Raw genomic sequence first — 18,741 nt, forward strand, 5'->3', positions numbered from 1 at the left:
TAAACAACTATCACAAGGGACCTAGCCTAAGGATTTTCACTAGGGGTGACAACATTGCTTTGGGGGTTCCTCGGCAATTTATGTCAAATAAGGCAAACATCAGGGTGACAACACTGCTTTCCCTCAGCAATTTATGTCAAATAGGCACGATGTCACATCGTCGCCATGTGCTAAGTCCATAGCTCTTATTTATCGACAGTATTTCCCACGGGAATCCCCCCCCGCAATACATGTCAATGGGTTTTCCATGTGCTAAGTCCATAGCTATTATTTATCGACAGTATTTCCAACGGGAATCCCCCCCGCAATACATGCCAATGGGTTTTTACAGTACAGCTGATGAACATATACTTCACACACCTACAGGTTGCAAGCCTGCTAGTGTTCCACAGACCGTCTAGAATAGTCCATGGTTGTCATCCATACTCTGCTGAATGACGGGGGCCAACGTTTGGGTAGGGGCTTTTCTCATATTTCACCACTCACCCTCAACTCATGATCTCATTTCACCACTCACTCTCAACTCATGATATATATCACTGATCATCTCATCTATCCAACTCACCTTTCATCACACACCCACTATTTCATCTACCCATGTTTTACCCAACATTTTTGTAGATAAAATACATATACAGTTTAAATTATTTAAAAACATGTATAAATCATTCCTTCAACATCCATCTCGAATAAACAAACAATATATATTCACACAGCACGTATTTTATATAAAATACTTCATATCTATGTGTAAGGTGAAAGTAACTACACACTCACTTGATTTAATGAAAATCGGGCAACACTTCGTTTCCTAAAACGATCGTTTCTCATAAAACCGGATGTTTTATTGAGAAACCGGGCTCTGCGAGGGTCGGGCTTCGAAACCGAAAAGATAAATTTTTCGGGCTTCTCGGGGACTTCGGGACGTGTTCCAGGTGCTATAATCGATATCGGGGCTTCGGGGGATGTTAAAATGGTGAAAATATTGAAAAATGGGTGAAAAGAAGCAATTTCCCAAAATTACCCGGGAAGGCTCGCATGCCTTCTATATATAGGGTGAGATCCGAAGTCGACAGAGAGAAGGGAGTCATCAGCGAGGACACAAGGCAGCGGGAGGTTCGGACACGTGGCTCGGACAGGTGGCAGCAGCGAGGCTCGGACACGTCTCGCATGTGAGGCCACGCGTCAAGCTTCGGACAAGCCTCATCACCGGATTACTAAGCTGCTTCGGACACGGGGATGCACACGCGTCGGATGTGCGAGAGCCGAGACTTTGGTCGAATCTGGAAGCGACACGCGGCTACTGTTCATGCGAGGTGACGTGGCTTTTCCGGGTGAAGCTCATCCATGCGAATTTTCTTGGAAATTGAACCCAAAACTTCTAAAATCCATAACTTTCGCATACGAGCACCGTTTTTGACGTTCTTTATATGCACGCGTAGGTAAAATTACTCTCTACAACTTTCGTTTAGAATTCGTTGGCTAATTTTGATTTTAATTTTTATATATTATTTTTAACAGACCGGGACAGGAAATCTGTTAAAAATTCATAACTTCTTCATCCGACGTCCGTTTTCGTCTGTCTTTTTACCGTTGTGCTACTGTTGACTAGACCTTTGATTCTCGTTTAGGTCGTGTCGGCTAAAAATTACTCGATCTTAAGTTCGAGTTTTTAGTTGTCTACTGTTAAGCTGAAACTTCGAAAAATCATAACTTCCTCATACGAAGTCAGATTTGAGCGTTCTTTTTATACATACTCTCGGTTTAACGAACACTACGACTTTCGTTTAGATCACTAAGGCTAAAAAGTAGTTTATCAAAAACTCATTTTTTACGACATTCGGCACCGTGCCGGTTTTGTCGCGAAACTTCGACAGGTCATAACTTCTTCGTTATAACTCGGATTTCGGCATTCTTTATATATCCTTAATCCTTGTCACGACAACTACAACTTTCTTAATAGATATCAGCTTTATCTAATATTTATTTTCGACGCTCATTTTTATTCTTAATTAATTAAACCCTAATAATTAAGCATAAAACACATAATTCACATAATATTCACATAATTCCTTTTCATTTCTTCAAAATGAGTTACAAAGGTTAACCTAGACTATAACGTCAATATTAATGCCTAGCCTAGAAACACGGGCGTTACAATAAGGTTCGGCTTCCGAGAAGATAAGATCTGAAGAGTATACGGTCGAAGCCGTTTATGTCCTCGTTTACGGCTGCGAGGGTTTACAGGTGCGAGGAGTGTACGACCGTAAACTCTTTGCAGTCCGAAGTGTTTGCGGTCCAAAGCAAAGGAATAAGATGCGAAGTTTCTCGGTTTTCAAGCCTTTTCCTTCCAAATTCAGTTGTAGATATTTTAAGGATTTTAACAAATAAAGGTTATTATTATAACCTAAATAAAAACCCAAACAATAAAAAGGACTTTAGTTGACCTTTGTTTGACTTTGGTTGACTAGAGTTGACTTTACAAACAGAAAATAACGGGATGTTACATTATCCCCCCGTTAAAGAGAATTTCGTCCCGAAATTAGACTTTTAATCAATTAAGCAATTACAAATAACTAAGCGAAAATATGAGGAATACGGCTTTGCTTTGTTTGCTTAACCTCTCGGTCCATGATTTCTACTGGTTTTTCCACGAAGTTGAGGCTCTCGTCGATCTCGATTTCATCGAGTGGAATTACAAGAGTCTCGTCGGACAGACACTTTTTCAAGTTCGAGACGTGAAAAACAGGATGTATGTTACTTAGTTCTTGAGGTAGTCGGAGTTTGTAAGCTACTGGACCTACTCTAGCAAGAATCTCAAATGGTCCTATGTACCTTGGATTCAGCTTGTCACGCTTTCCAAAGCGTATCATGCATTTCCAGGGTGAGACCTTCAACATGACACGATCTCCAAACTGGAATTGCAAAGGTTTTCTTCTTTTGTCAGCGTAGCTTTTCTATCTATCTCTGGAAGCTTTAAGTCGCTATCGGATTTGTACGATTTTCTCCGTGGTTTCACGAATGATTTCCAGACCAGTGAGAGCACCGTCAGGAACTTGATTTCTAGCTAGCTGCGTGTCACCCACTTCAGCCCAGCACAGAGGTGATCTGCACTTGCGGCCATAGAGAGCTTCGAAAGTGGGAACCGACCCGAACCCAAATAACCCGAAACCCGAATTGGACGAAAAGTGGGAACCGAAACCCGGACCGATTATACTAATATGGGTCGGTTCGGTTCGGGTAATACGGGTTTCGGTTCGGTTATTAACCCGAAAGGACCGAAATAAATCAAACAAACATTTACACTATGTTTTTGAACCTAATAACCCGAATAAACCGAAATAACCCGAATAACCCAAATAAACCGAAATGACCCCAATAACCCAAATAAGGAAATTCTATATTTAGTTCAAGAAATAAAAAATTAAATTAATGTTTTTTTTTCCTGAACTAAAAATAGAATTTCCTTATTTGGGTTATTCGGGCCATTTCGGTTTATTTGGGTTATTTGGGTCATTTTGGTTTATTCGGGTTATTCGGTTCAAGTGACTATTCACTTTCCGGGTCGGTCTTTTTGGCCCGATTAAACCTTTATTCGGGTAACCCGGACCGAAAAACCCGAAACCCGAATTGGGCAAAAATAGATACCCGAGAACCGACCCAAATAACTTATTCGGTCCTAATTCGGGTCGGTCCGGTCCGGGTTTCGGTTTCGGTTCGGGTATTCGGTTCAAACGCACATCCCTAGGAGCAGCCTTTATGCTAGTGTGATAACTATTATTGTAAGAGAATTCGACAAGGGGTAAATGAGTATCCCATGCCTTTACAAAGTCTATCACGCAAGCTCGCAACATATCTTCTAGAGTTTGAATCGTCCTCTCACTTTGTCCGTCAGTTTGTGGATGGTAGGCGGTACTCATGTCCAACCTAGTTCCCAAAGATTTTTGTAAAGACTGCCAGAAACGAGAAGTGAATCTACTATCTCGGTCATAAATAATAGATATTGGCACACCATGCAGTCTAACGATTTCTTTGAGATAAGTTTTTGTTAGCTTCTTCATATTGTCGGTCTCTTTGATTCGTAAGAAGTGTGCGGATTTGGTTAATCTATCGACGATTACCCAAATAGTATCATAACCACTAGATGTCTTGGGTAACTTGGTTATGAAATCCATTATAATCCGCTCCCACTTCCATTCAGGGATTTCAGGTTGTTGTAATAAACCTGAAGGTTTCTGGTATTCTACCTTAACTTTGGCACAAGTAAGGCACTTTCCCACAAAGGTAGCAATTTCGGCCTTCATGGTAGGCCACCATTATAGTTTCTTGAGGTCCAGGTACATCTTATCTGAACCTGGATGAATGGAGTATCGGGTTTTGTGTGCTTCATTCATAACCAGGTCTCTGTAACCACCGAACTTTCGTGTCCAGATTCGGTTCATGAAACAATAGACTCCATCATCCCTGACTCTGATGTTTTTATCCATTCCTCTCAAAGTTTCACCTGCCACGTTTTCAGGTTTTAAGGCATCGAGTTGAGCCTCTCTGATCTATGTGGACAGATGTGAATGGATGATCATGGTCAACGACTTTACTCGGCATCCCGAGTATTCTTTTCTGCTAAGGGCGTCAGCTACTACGTTAGCTTTACCAGGGTGATAAATAATCTCACAATGGTAGTCGTTCAGTAGCTCCACCCATCGTCGTTGTCTCATGTTCAGCTCTTTCTGATCGAAGATGTGCTGGAGACTTTTATGGTCCGTGAATACTGTGCATTTCGTGCCATATAAGTAATGTCTTCAGATCTTCAGAGCAAATACCACTGCTCCTATTTCAAGGTCATGTCTTGTATAGTCGACTTCATGTGTCTTTAGCTGCCTTGAGGCATAGGATATAACCTTTCCTCTTTGCATAAGAACACATCCAAGTCCTTGATTAGAAGCATCACAGTACACTACGAAATCCGCTGTCCCTTCAAAAGAGACAGGATCGATGCACTACACAATGCTCGTTTCAGCGTTTGGAACGTTGTTTCTTGCTTTTCTCCCCAGCTAAAAGTTACACCCTTTTGTGTCAGGGTGGTAAGAGGCTTAGCTATTCGAGATAAATTCTGATTGAATCTGCGATAATAACCAGCAAGACCTAAGAATTGACGGATTTCTGTAGGTGTTTTGGGTGCTGACCAGTTTTCAATTGCCTTTATTTTGGAAGGGTCAACGTGTATTCCTTCTGAACTGACCACGTGACCTAAGAATTCAACCTTCCTGATCCAAAACTCACACATTGAAAACTTCGCATAGAGTTTCTCTGTTCTAAGAGTTTGCAATACTTGACGAAGATGTTGGCCATGTTCCTCTTCACTTCTCGAGTAGATAAGGATGTCGTCGATAAAGACTATGACGAATTTGTCTAAGAATGGACGGCACACTCTGTTCATTAGATCCATGAACATAACAGGTGCATTCGTCAATCCGAATGGCATCACTACGAACTCATAATGACCATAACGAGTTCTGAACGCGGTTTTGGGAATGTCATCCTCCAAAATTCGTAATTGATGATACCCTGATCTTAAGTCTATATTTGAGAGGTAACTCGCACCTTGAAGTTCGTCAAACAGATCGTCAATGCGAGACAGAGGGTATCGATTCTTAATGGTAAGTTCATTCAGCTCGCGGTAGTCTATGCACATACGGAATGATCCATCCTTCTTCTTCACGAACAAAACCGGTGCTCCCCAGGGTGAGAAGCTTGGTCTTATGAAACCTTTGCTAAGGAGTTCGTTAAGCTGGCTGGATAATTCCTGCATTTCAGAAGGTGCAAGACAATAGGAGGATTTGGCTACAGGGGTAGCCCCAGGGATTAAGTCGATTCTGAATTCGACTTGTCGTTCAGGAGGCACTCCTGGAAGATCATCGAGAAAATGTCAGGAAAGTTGCAGAACTCAGGAATGCTCGCGATATCTTTCACTTCTTGCTTTTTGTCTACCACGTGAGCTAAGAAAGCACAGTACTCTTTACGAAGGTACTTCTGTTCCTTGATGCAAGAAATGATCTGGAGGTTCGTTTTGGGTTTATCGCCGTAAATAACAAGAGTTTCGTTAGTTGGCAAGTTCAGACGAATGGCTCTTTCATTGCATAGGATGTCAGCATGGTTAGGGCACAAGAAATCCATACCTATTATGACGTCAAAACTTTTGATAGAGACCGGCATAAGGTCTATTGGGAAAGAAAAGTTATTCAAGGTAAGAATGCATCCTATGTATATATCGTTGGTGGATTCGGACTTCCCGTTAGCCATTTCAACTGTGAATGTTTCTTTTAATGGTTGGGAGTTTTGATTTAGCAAGTGTTTGAAATTATGGCTTACAAAGCTCTACTCAGCACCACAATCAAATAGAATGCATGCATAAGTGTTATTGAGAAGAAATGTACCCGTGACGACCGCAGGATTTGCTACCGCTTCTTCGTGACTCAAGGCTAAAATTCTCCCAACTCCGCCGGCATTTCCAGCTTTAGGACAATCCTTCTTGAAATGCCCCACATCACCACATTGGTAGCATGCTTGACCTACTCCAGCAGCAGGTACTTGGTTAAGTGGTTGGGGTGGTGATCTACATAATCGGGCAGTATGCCCTTTTCTGTTGCAGTTACGACACTGCATTTTCCGGCAATTTCCATTATGGTGAAAATTGAACTTGTTGCACTTGGGGAGGTTACCAGCATAAGGCTTAGCTGGTGCAGGGTTAGCAGGAACAGCAGCAGGTACAGTAGCAGCATTGACTGTAACCAGCTGTTGCTTCTTTGAGGATTCTTGAGAGGATTTACCCTTCCTCTTGTTCCATCCTTTCTTCTTGCTGTTGTTGATGTTTCCCTTCGGTTGTTCTGGAGCAGCAACCACTGAGTTTTGACGGGCTCCGTGGTCGATAAGAGATTGTGCCGGCTCTTTGGAAATGTCAAAAGTAACAGACCTCGAAGCTAAAACATTTGACTGAATTTGGGGCGACAGTCCCCAAATATATCTCTCAATCTTCTTGCTCTCCAGAGCAACCATATCCGGGCAAACAATTTCCAGGTCGCAAAATCTACTGGTATAGGTTGATATGTCAGAACCAACCATTGTAAGACCCCAGAGATCCTACTCGAGTTTCTGAACTTCCCCTCGCGGACAGTATTCCTGCATTAGCATGGCTTTGAAGTTCTCCCAGCTCATCGAGTTAGCCAGAGTAAGTGACTTAACATGGCCATTCCACCACGTTAAAGCTCTATCCGAAAAAGTACATGCAGCGAACTTGACTTTGCTTCTCTCTGGACAGGAGCAGATTTCAAAAATTGCTTCTGTCTTCTCTATCCACTGCCTTAATGCCATAACTCCTCCAGTTCCATTAAAGGTCTTGGGTTTGGCATTTGAAAAATCTTTATAAGTGCACTCTCGCGAGTGCCCATGACTCCCGCCATGGTTAGAAGGATTTGTACCAGCTCCCAACCCACTAGCACCAGGAGTATTAATATGAGACACGGCAGCCGCTACAGTCGCCGTGACCGCCGCTTAGCGGGGTCGAACTGAGGAGGTGGTGGCGGTGGTGGCGGTGGTGGCGTCGGTGCTTCATTAACATTGTTACGTCTTGGATTTCTACGAGGATGCATCTTTTTTATAAAAGTTAAAAGATACAAATATGGTAAGATATCAAGAGTGAAAATGAATTTTGATATCTCTGAACTAAAACATATAGTTCAACATGAATCTTGTAATGAATTGGAAATAGAAGTCTACGACAAGTACGACTTGTAATAGAATGATATAAAATTGAATGGTTATTTTTCAAAGAGTATGAAAATGCATGTCGATTTAAATTGGAATATTGAATACATAAAGTCTGGAAAACTTGACCCTAAACAGGTCTACAATATACCAAATTCTGGGAAAACATCGACATCATACTGACCTACCGAAAATGAAATTTTTGCGGTCGTACTGAAAAACATGAAAAATAACGCTAGAACCTATCCGTAGACTTAAACTATAACCAAAAGAGTGAACATGAAATGAGTAGAGCATCTCCTACTGGCGACGGGTATCTCTTGGATGAAACCTCAACTCAGCCAGTTGATGCACCACAGCAAGTAAATGTCTTTCATACACTGTCAGGCGTACTCGAAGCTCTATGACTTCAGCTCGAGTTACAGCTAACTCTTGCAATAAAGCTTCATTGTCTCTCAATGCTCTGTCACGAGCATCTTCAAAACGACAATTGTGAATTGTATTAAATCTTCAATTGGCATCAACTTCCATGATTCGGTTGATGGCAGTCCTACCCTGTATTTCATTTCGAGCAACCCTGCGGACCAGAATTGGCAGGACTCTGTCTGTTGAGCCTCCTTCGCTCAGGTTGTAGAAGCTTATGTCTCCGTTGTATGGCATAGGTTGACCCTGCTCTTGACTCCATGTTTCCAAGCTTTCCACCCACAGAGGTGTTGGGCCTTGGAAAGCCGGATGAGGGTTAGGATTTTGGGCAACTGGTGGTGGATTATAGGCTTCGGATTCGGAATCATTGTCTTCCGGAAAAATTTCTGCAAAATCATCATCTAAGGAAATTTCATGATTTTCTTCTGGCTCTGCATCTTGTCCTTGACCGGGGAAATACGGGTCTCCGGGTAAGTGAAATCCTGCCATTGTTATCTAAGCGAGAATAGGGATAAGAGATATAGAATATATTTAGTAACGATAGATTAAGGACATAAGTTTCTACGAGAGAGACCTACAATTAACAAGTAATGTATTATGTATGACCTGTTCTAGGTATTACTACAACTATAAAGTGTATACTAATTATATATAACTTGGGTATAATCGACCTTCGATTAAATGACCCGCCTCTAAATCCACAACCAAACAAGGAACAGGAAATGAAGCTAGATCACATATTCTAAGTCTATATAACTTTAATTATATATAACTGTGATATACCCTTAATATTTATAGTTCTACCCTCAATTGTTCTATTGTTTTCACGTGTTTGTTATTAGTATATAGTGCCTAAAATACCCCTATAGTATTTTAATCTTTATGTTCTGTTCTAGAGTTCTTCTGAATATGTATAGTTGGTAAGTTTTAGACATGTCGCAACACCACTATCACTCCCAAACACATGTTGGTCATATCTCAATTCAATATAGTTGATCAGGCTATTTTAATCCCAGATAAAATTACATAACCGCCCAAGTTTGACTGTAATGTTTAACATCCAAATACTTTTATGTTCTTATGACTGTGATACTGTACTTGTAGGTATGAGTGTTAGTATACTTCTAATAAAAATACTTAAATTTTTAGAAAGTATAATTGTAGTCAGAGCTCTCAGCCCCAAATGTATTTATATTTTGTATATCTTTTATGGATTGATATACTGAGTTCACTATAAACAATGCTCTGATACCAATCTGTCACACCCCCAAACCAGACGGCGGAAACGTCCGGGGGGTGGAGGACTTCATTTGTAGTATCACAACACATGCATTATAGTAATCAGAGTACAAACAACCACTATATTTAAAAAGTATAAATATTTACATGTGTTTCATCATAGTATACTGAAACCAAATAGTTATACAAAAGAAGAAGACAAGACATAAATAGCTCCATCTTCTCAAAAGCTCGGGGTGTACCTGTCAACTGGTTCCCTGAGAATACAAGTAATTTGAAAAGAGAGTATCAACATAAAGTTCAGTGAGTGCATAAGTATTTATGTTTGAAAGAATGTTTTCTGTTTCTTGAATATGTAAACTGTTCCAGAAAATCCTATATTTTCTGTTGTAAATGAAAATTAGTTTAGTTACATAAACTTGTTCTATTTGTAAACCAATGTTCTGTATCTGTAATCCTTTTGTAAACTTGTAACTGAGAGTGCGCCTGGTTTCATCAACTGTTATTGTAAACTGTAATGTAATATTGTAAATTGTATCTTGTAAACTAGTACTTTGAAAATGTACTTATGTTTAGTTAATTATACATTAACGTATTGTTAATATCTTTTATATGAGTTATTATAACCACACTGAGACTAGATGGCCTGACCCAACGCATTGAAGGCGTTGAAAGCTGTTGATAACAATTGTCACTCATAGGCGTGTATGCCTGACTGTAGCTAGTAGTCCGAGTGCGGGCTTGTCAATCCCAATATAGATCTATACACACATTGTTTCGATCCCCCGCTGGAGATTCTGGTTATAATGTCAGGACTTTACTATATTGTTTAAATGAATTAAACAACATGTATCAATTAACTCATAAAAAGCATATAAACGTTACATGTATAATAGTTATGAAAACCCAATCATTCTGAAATAAATGATTGATAGTATGTTCTTGAATTAGTATTCTTAACATGTATCCGAAAGATGTATACCCTTGAATAGTTTTGAATCAAACCTTTGTTCATGTAAAATAATTTACTTTAGTATACTTGAATCGTGAATTAGTGTTTTGTGAATCATAAATTATACCTATTATAATTTATATGTACATCCTGAATTGATAACGAGTATTCATGAATGCAACCCCTTGCTCAACATGTTACAAAGGGTTATTGAAACTTATTGAACTAACATTTATATTTGTGTACATATACAAATATATATATAAGTAAAATTTAAATGACACTCGGACAGATAATTAATGCTTATAATCTCACATCCAAACAAGGAAAAGGAACCAAAGTGGGTTATCAGTCCTAAGCCTTTTAAATCTTATTTATATAAATATATATATACAAATATGATTTTTGGAGGAAAATATAAGTTTATAAAACATTTAAAAGAAGTTTAATATTTTGAAATTCATTTTCGTGACTTGATGTTATTTTGATATAATCATTGAAAACCATTTGATTTGATAATAACTGAAATCCTTTTTTATAAAGATATTTGAAACCATTTTTTTATAACACACAATCTTTGTGTTAGACTTGTATTCCCCCCCCCCCCCCCTTAAAACAGTAAAAACTATGAAAATATGGTGGTATGAACTCACCTATAGTAAGTTATTCGAGTGAAAGGTCGAGGTAGGATGCTAAGTGTCAAGTGAAGTCTTGAACACAAACGGATCCTATTAAGCATATTATGATGCATATACGGTTGTAATTAGTGTATATAACAACTAATGATGATAGGAAACCACTTTACGGACTAGGAAACACTTGAATTTAAGTGTTACAATCACATGTGATTGCTCAAAAGGGGTTTACGGCCACACAAAGGTGTGTACGGCCAATGTGTGTACGGCCCATGTAGTGTACGGACATGGAGTTTACGGCCAATGTTGTTCTTCATAGGAGTTTACGGCCAAGGGAGATGCTCATGGCCGTAAACTCTTATTGTTCTTGGAAATGGTTGTTTTCAAGGGTGTAAGTTAAGAGCTTCTATAGGATAACTAGCATATGTAAGAATACTTACGATTTGAAGCTTGAATTGGGTATTCACGGTCTAAAGAACTAGTGTGTGTTCTTGGTGTTCTTGGTGTTCTTGGTGTTCTTGAAGATCTAACCAAAATAGATGATTTCATGGATGAAATCATAGGGTTTCACTAGATTAAGCAAGGTATCAACTAATAAATGGAAGAAACACTTACTTATTTGAAGATCAAGGTGAAAACTCTTGATGATAGTTGAGAGAAAATCGAGTTTCTTGGGTTGGAAGTATGAGAAGTGGTGAAAAATGAAGGAAATCTATATATATATATATATATATATATATATATATATATATATATATATATATATATATATGTGTGTGCGAGGGTTCATGGTCCGAGGGTTTACGGCCGTGAACCTCGTTTACGGTCCGAAGTCGGTTAGAGTTTACGACCGTGAACAAATTCCAATGCGATAAGGTTCGGCTTCCGAGAAGATAAGATCCGAAGAGTATACGGCCGATGCCGTTTACGTCCTCGTTTACGGCTGCGAGGAGTGTACGACCGTAAACTCTTTGCAGTCCGAAGTGTTTACGGTCCGAAGCAAAGGAATAAGATGCGAAGTTTCTCGATTTTCAAGCCTTTTCCTTCCAAATTCAATTGTAGATATTTTAAGGATTTTAACAAATAAAGGTTATTATTATAACCTAAATAAAAACCCAAACAATAAAAAGGACTTTAGTTGACCTTTGTTTGACTTTGGTTGACTAGAGTTGACTTTACAAACAGAAAATAACGGGATGTTACATTATCCCCCCGTTAGAGAGAATTTCGTCCCGAAATTAGAGTTTTAAGAAATTAAGCAATTACAAATAACTAAGCGAAAATATGAGGATATTTCAGTTTCATTTGATCCTCGCGCTCCCAAGTGAATTCAGGTCCCCGCTTGGCATTCCAGCAAACCTTCACTATAGGAATACGGCTTTGCTTTGTTTGCTTCACCTCTCGGTCCATGATTTCTACTGGCTCTTCCACGAAGTTGAGGCTCTCGTCGATCTCGATTTCATCGAGTGGAATTAGAAGAGTCTCATCGGATAGACACTTTTTCAAGTTCGAGACGTGAAAAACAGGATGTATGTTACTTAGTACTTGAGGTAGTCAGAGTTTGTCAGCTACTGGACCTACTCTAGCAAGAATCTCGAATGGTCCTATGTACCTTGGATTCAGTTTGTCACGCTTTCCAAAGCGAATCATGCCTTTCCAGGGTTAGATCTTCAACATGACACGATCTCCAAACTGGAATTCCAAAGGTTTTCTTGTTTTGTCAGCGTAGCTTTTCTGTCTATCTCTGGAAGCTTTAAGTCGCTCTCGGATTTGTACGATTTTCTCCGTGGTTTCACGAATGATTTCCAGACCAGTGAGAGCACCGTCAGGAACTTGATTTCTAGCTAGCTGCGTGTCACCCACTTCAGCCCAGCACAGAGGTGATCTGCACTTGCGGCCATAGAGAGCTTCGAAAGGAGCAGCCTTTATGCTAGTGTGATAACTATTATTGTAAGAGAACTCGACAAGGGGTAAATGAGTATCCCATGCCTTTCCAAAGTCTATCACGGAAGCTGGCAACATATCTTCTAGAGTTTGAATCGTCCTCTCACTTTGTCCGTCAGTTTGTGGATGGTAGGCGGTAGTCATGTCCAACCTAGTTCCCAAAGATTTTTGTAAAGACTGCCAGAAACGAGAAGTGAATCTACTATCTCGGTCATAAATAATAGATATTGGCACACCATTCAGTCTAACGATTTCTTTGAGATAAGTTCTTGTTAGCTTCTCCATCTTGTCGGTCTCTTTGATTGGTAAGAAGTGTGCGGATTTGGTTAATCTATCGACGATTACCCAAATAGTATCATAACCACTCGATGTCTTGGGTAACTTGGTTATGAAATCCATTGTGATCCGCTCCCACTTCTATTCAGGGATTTCAGGTTGTTGTAATAAACCTGAAGGTTTCTGGTATTCTACCTTAACTTTGGCACAAGTAAGGCACTTGCCCACAAAGGTAGCAATTTCGGCCTTCATGTTAGGCCACCATTATAGTTTCTTGAGGTCCAGGTACATCTTATCTGAACCCGGATAAATGGAGTATCGGGTTTTGTGTGCTTCATTCATAACCAGGTCTCTGTAACCACCGAACTTTGGTGTCCAGATTCGATTCATGAAACAATAGACTCCATCATCCCTGACTCTGAAGTTTTTATCCATTCCTCTCAAAGTTTCACCTGCCACGTTTTCAGGTTTTAAGGCCTCGAGTTAAGCCTCTCTGATCTGTGTGGACAGATGTGAATGGATTGTCATGGTCAACGACTTTGCTCAGCGTCCCGAGTATTCTTTTCTGCTAAGGGCGTCAGCTACTACGTTACCTTTACCAGGGTGATAAAGAATCTCACAATGGTAGTCGTTCAGTAGCTCCACCCATCGTCATTGTCTCATGTTCAGCTCTTTCTGATCGAAGATGTGCTGGAGACTTTTATGGTCCATGAATACTGTGCATTTCGTGCCATATAAGTAATGTTTCCAGAATTTCCAGCGGGGGATCGAAACAATGTGTGTATAGATCTATATTGGGATTGACAACCCCGCACTCTGACTGCTAGCTACAGTCAGGCATACACGCCTATGAGTGACAATTGTTATCAACAGCTTTCAACGCCTTCAATGCGTTGGGTCAGGCCATCTAGTCTCATTGTGGTTATAATAACTCATATACAAGATATTAACAATACGTTAATGTATAATTAACTAAACATAAGTACATTTTCAAAGTACTAGTTTACAAGATACAATTTACAGTATTACATTACAGTTTACAATAACAGTTGATGAAACCAGGCACACTCTCAGTTACAAGTTTACAAAAGGATTACAGATACAGAACATTGGTTTACAAATAGAACAATTTTATGTAACTAAACTAATTTTCATTTACAACAGAAAATATAGGATTTTCTGGAACAGTTTACATATTCAATAAACAGAAAACATTCTTTCAAACATAAATACTTATGCACTCACTCAACTTTATGTTGATACTCTCTTTTCAAATTACTTGTATTCTCAGGGAACCAATAGACAGGTACACCCCGAGCTTTTGAGAAGATGGAGCTATTTATGTCTTGTCTTCTTCTTTTGTATAACTATTTGGTTTCAGTATACTATGATGAAACACATGTAAATACTTCTACTTTTTAAATACAGTGGTTGTTTGTACTCTGATTAATATAATGCATGTGTTGTGATACTACAAATGAAATCCTCCACCTCCGGACGTTTCCGCCGTCTGGTTTGGGGGTGTGACAAATGGTGAAAAATGAAGGAAATCTATATATATGTGTGAGGGTTCACGGCTCGAGGGTTTACGGCCGTGAACCTCGTTTACGGTCCAAAGTCGGTTAGAGTTTACGACCGTGAACAAGCTCCAATGCGATAAGGTTTGGCTTCCGAGAAGATAAGATCCGAAGAGTATACGGCTGAAGCCGTTTACGGTCTCATTTATGGATGTGAGGGTTTACGGCTGCAAGGAGTGTACGGCCGTAAACTCTTTGCAGTCCGAAGTGTTTCCGGTCCGAAGCAAAGGAATAAGATGCAAAGTTTCTCGGTTTTCAAGCCTTTTCCTTCCAAATTCAATTGTAGATATTTTAAGGATTTTAACAAATAAAGGTTATTATTATAACCTAAATAAAAACCCAAACAATAAAAAGGACTTTAGTTGACCTTTTTTTGACTTTGGTTGACTTTACAAACAGAAAATAACGGGATGTTACATTAGTCCACATCTCGTGAGGTGTTTTGGCAACCTTCTTGGTAGGGACTAGATTAAGGATATGGGCGGCAATCTCTAAGGCATACCCCCAAAATGAGATTGGTAACGAAGCTCGACTCATCATGGAACGAACCATGTCCAACAAGGTTCGATTGCGCCTCGCAGCCACACCATTCAGCTGTGGTGTCGTGGGAGGTGTCAATTGTGAAACAATTCCATATTCCTTAAGATAGGCAAGGAACTATGTACTAAGATACTCTCCACCTCGATCGGATCGAAGCATATTAATGTTCCTGCCCAGCTGATTCTCCACTTCCTGTTTAAACTCTTTGAACTTTTCAAAGGTTTCTGACTTATGCTTTATTAAGTAGACATAACCATATATATTGTAATCATCAGTAAAAGTCACATAGAAGCGGTTAGCATCCCTTGTGGCGGTTCTGAAGGGTCCACACACATATGTGTGTATGAGGTCCAACAAACCTTCACCCCTAGCACAAGTACCAGTGAAGGGTGACATAGTCATTTTTCCAAGTAAACAAGATTTGCAACTATCATCTGATTTTAAGTCAAATGACTCTAAGACTCCAGCCTTCTGGAGTTGGCCTATGCGCTTCTTGTTGACATGTCCAAGACGACAATGCCACAAGGATGCCTTATCCAAACTAGTGGAAGAATCAATATGTAACACATTATTTCCTAAGTTATCTACAACATTCACAACTTCATACACACCATTGCAAGGTAATGCTTTAAAATAAAACACATAATTATAAAAAAAACATTAATAGCACCACATTCATTATCAAATGAAAAACTATAACCTTGTTTGTACAAGCCATGAAAAGAAATAATATTTCTCGCCATTTCAAACGAGTAACAACATTTATCCAAATCTAATGTTAACCCACTACTTAGCAATAAAGAGTAAACTTCAATCTTGGTGACAGGTGATGCTTTCCTATTCCCCATGATTAAGTTTATCTTCCCGTGCTCCACTTCCTCACTTCTTCTTAGCCCCTGCAAATCAGAACAAATGTGAATTCCACACCCTGTATCAAGGACCCAAGAATTAGTATGTGGTGAGTTATTAGACAATATATTGTAAATACCTGCAAAGGAGGGCTTGATCTTCCCATCCTTTATATCCTGCAAGTACTTGGGGCAGCTTCGCTTCCAGTGCCCCTTTTCCTGACAATAAAATCATTGTGCTTCTTTTGGAAGATGGAGTAGCAGAACCACCTTTGGTTCCACGTGAAGAGGAGCTTTCAAGAGACTTTCCCTTGGTACCCTTCGAAGGGGTCATCCTCTTTTTCCCTTTTCCATGTCCGATTGCCAGAACAGGGGCAGTGGTAGGAGTAGAAACAACATTTTTCCCTTTGAGGTTGCTTTCAGCAGTCCTCAAAAGCCCTTAAGTTTGCTGAAGGTGACCTCCTCCTTATTCATATGATAGGTCATGCAGAACTGATCATAACATGGAGGTAAGGAGTGCAGTATGATGTCAATGGCTAGCTCCGCATCAAAGTTCACATTCAGTTTGAGCAGACGGTTCACAAATCTTTTCATTTTCTGTAAGTGGCTCGTGATGGACTCTCCATCCGTCATCTTAGTTGTTATCATGGAGGCGATTATTTCATACCTCTCTTGACGTGCACTCTGATGGTACCTTTCCATCAGATCCGGGTGCATCTCAAAAGGGTAGAAGTCCTCATAGGACGTTTGGAGTTCAGGTGCCATAGTGGAAAGCATGATACAAGCCACCTTGGTGGCATATTTCTCATGTGCCCTAAAATTAGCAACCTATTGTGGAGTAGCAGACGACTCATCAAGTTCCTAAAGCTCCTTGTCAAGGACATATTCCTTGTCCTCATAGCGTGTGACCATTATGATGTTCCTAATCCAGTCATTGAAATTAGTTCCATCAAAAATGACCCTGCCTCAAAGGTTCATGAGACATAAGGAGCCAGTAAGGTTTGAGCCTGAAGCATTGTTGGAAGACATCTGAAAAGAAGAAAGACAAAGCTTAAATTAGATAAAGAATCCTTAATAAGACTCCCAAATGTAATATTAAGGCTAGGATCCAACACAATACTTTATAACTTGGAAGAGGGATGTCGTAATCCAAGCTATAAAATATTTGAAGGTAGGTGAATGACGATTCACCAATTTCCACCATGAAAAACGAAATAAATTATTAAGTTTTAATGAATTGAAATTCATAGATTCTTTTGAGATTCATTCAACTTTTCAATGGCATGTTTAAATCTCGATTGTGCCCTTCAAGTTTGCGACTGGGATGTCGAGGATCACAAAACAATGTGTGAATAACCATGCAAATTAACTTGGTACCCTTAATTTTATCACCTAATCGATGTGTCGGTTAACCACACGCGCTCCACCAATCTATGACAAACATTAAGTTACCCTTTACAACTCTTACTAGTCCATGTTAGTGTGCCGGTTAACCACACATGCTCCACTAATGACTTGGTAAGGTACAAAGTGTAATTTCATGGGTTAGCACCAAATTCACATTTTCCTAACTAACTAAGATTGGGAATTTATAAAAGGTTTAGTTACTTTTTATTCATCGTTATACTTTTAATGAGAATTATAGTCCTTGTCCTACCCGTTCGGCTAACGACCCTCCACCAGTGAAGGAAGCGGTGGGTGAGAGTGGACGCCCATTAAGCTGCTATTTTATAGGCAACAACATTATACCCCCTCATAGACCGGCTTCGTGAATGAGTCCTACTAACGGTAAGACTGACTTGATCTTATACATATATATATATATATATATATATATATATATATATATATATATATATATATATATATATATATATATATATATATATATATATTATTAACTTATAATATTATAAAGTATAAGGGTTGAATTTTAAGCTTTTAAAACTCTAGGGTTTGGAATTAAAGTGTGTGTGAGACTTTACAAATTCCAAAACTCGAGGGCAAGTTTTGAAACTATTCAAAAACTTTTCATTTCTATAAATTATGAGTTTTAATGGTTTAAAGAAAAGACTTTTGGAATTCCATAACTTGAGGACAAGTTATGGAGTCCATTAATTGGCATTTAGACCAAGAATTACACTAACAAACAATTTGCAAATAATTCCTATGATCTACTAAAACTCATAAGCATGAACATTCATATCAACAATTTCAAGAATCATATAAACATATATAAAACTTGAAAGTTTGATAAATATCATTGAAATTGGATTAGCATAATCATTACCACATCAAAAACAGATTTTACAAGTCCAAAACAGTTTAGGGTAATGATTCTAGTCCAATTCCAGCAACAAAACTCGAAAATCTGCACAGAGGGCCTCCTACTCGCCGAGTCCAAGAACCTACTCGACGAGTAGGATGAGTTTTCACTTGGACTCGTCGAGTCCCCCCATGGACTCGGCGAGTCTACTGAACACTGAGCACAATTTCGACTTTTTTCAGCAATTTGCATCAAGTATAATGAAAACTAGCCTAGGTTC

Source organism: Lactuca virosa, chromosome 8, assembly GCF_052849685.1.
Source record: "Lactuca virosa cultivar CGN04683 chromosome 8, Lactuca_virosa_CGN04683_v6, whole genome shotgun sequence".
Classification (NCBI taxonomy): Eukaryota; Viridiplantae; Streptophyta; class Magnoliopsida; order Asterales; family Asteraceae; genus Lactuca; species Lactuca virosa.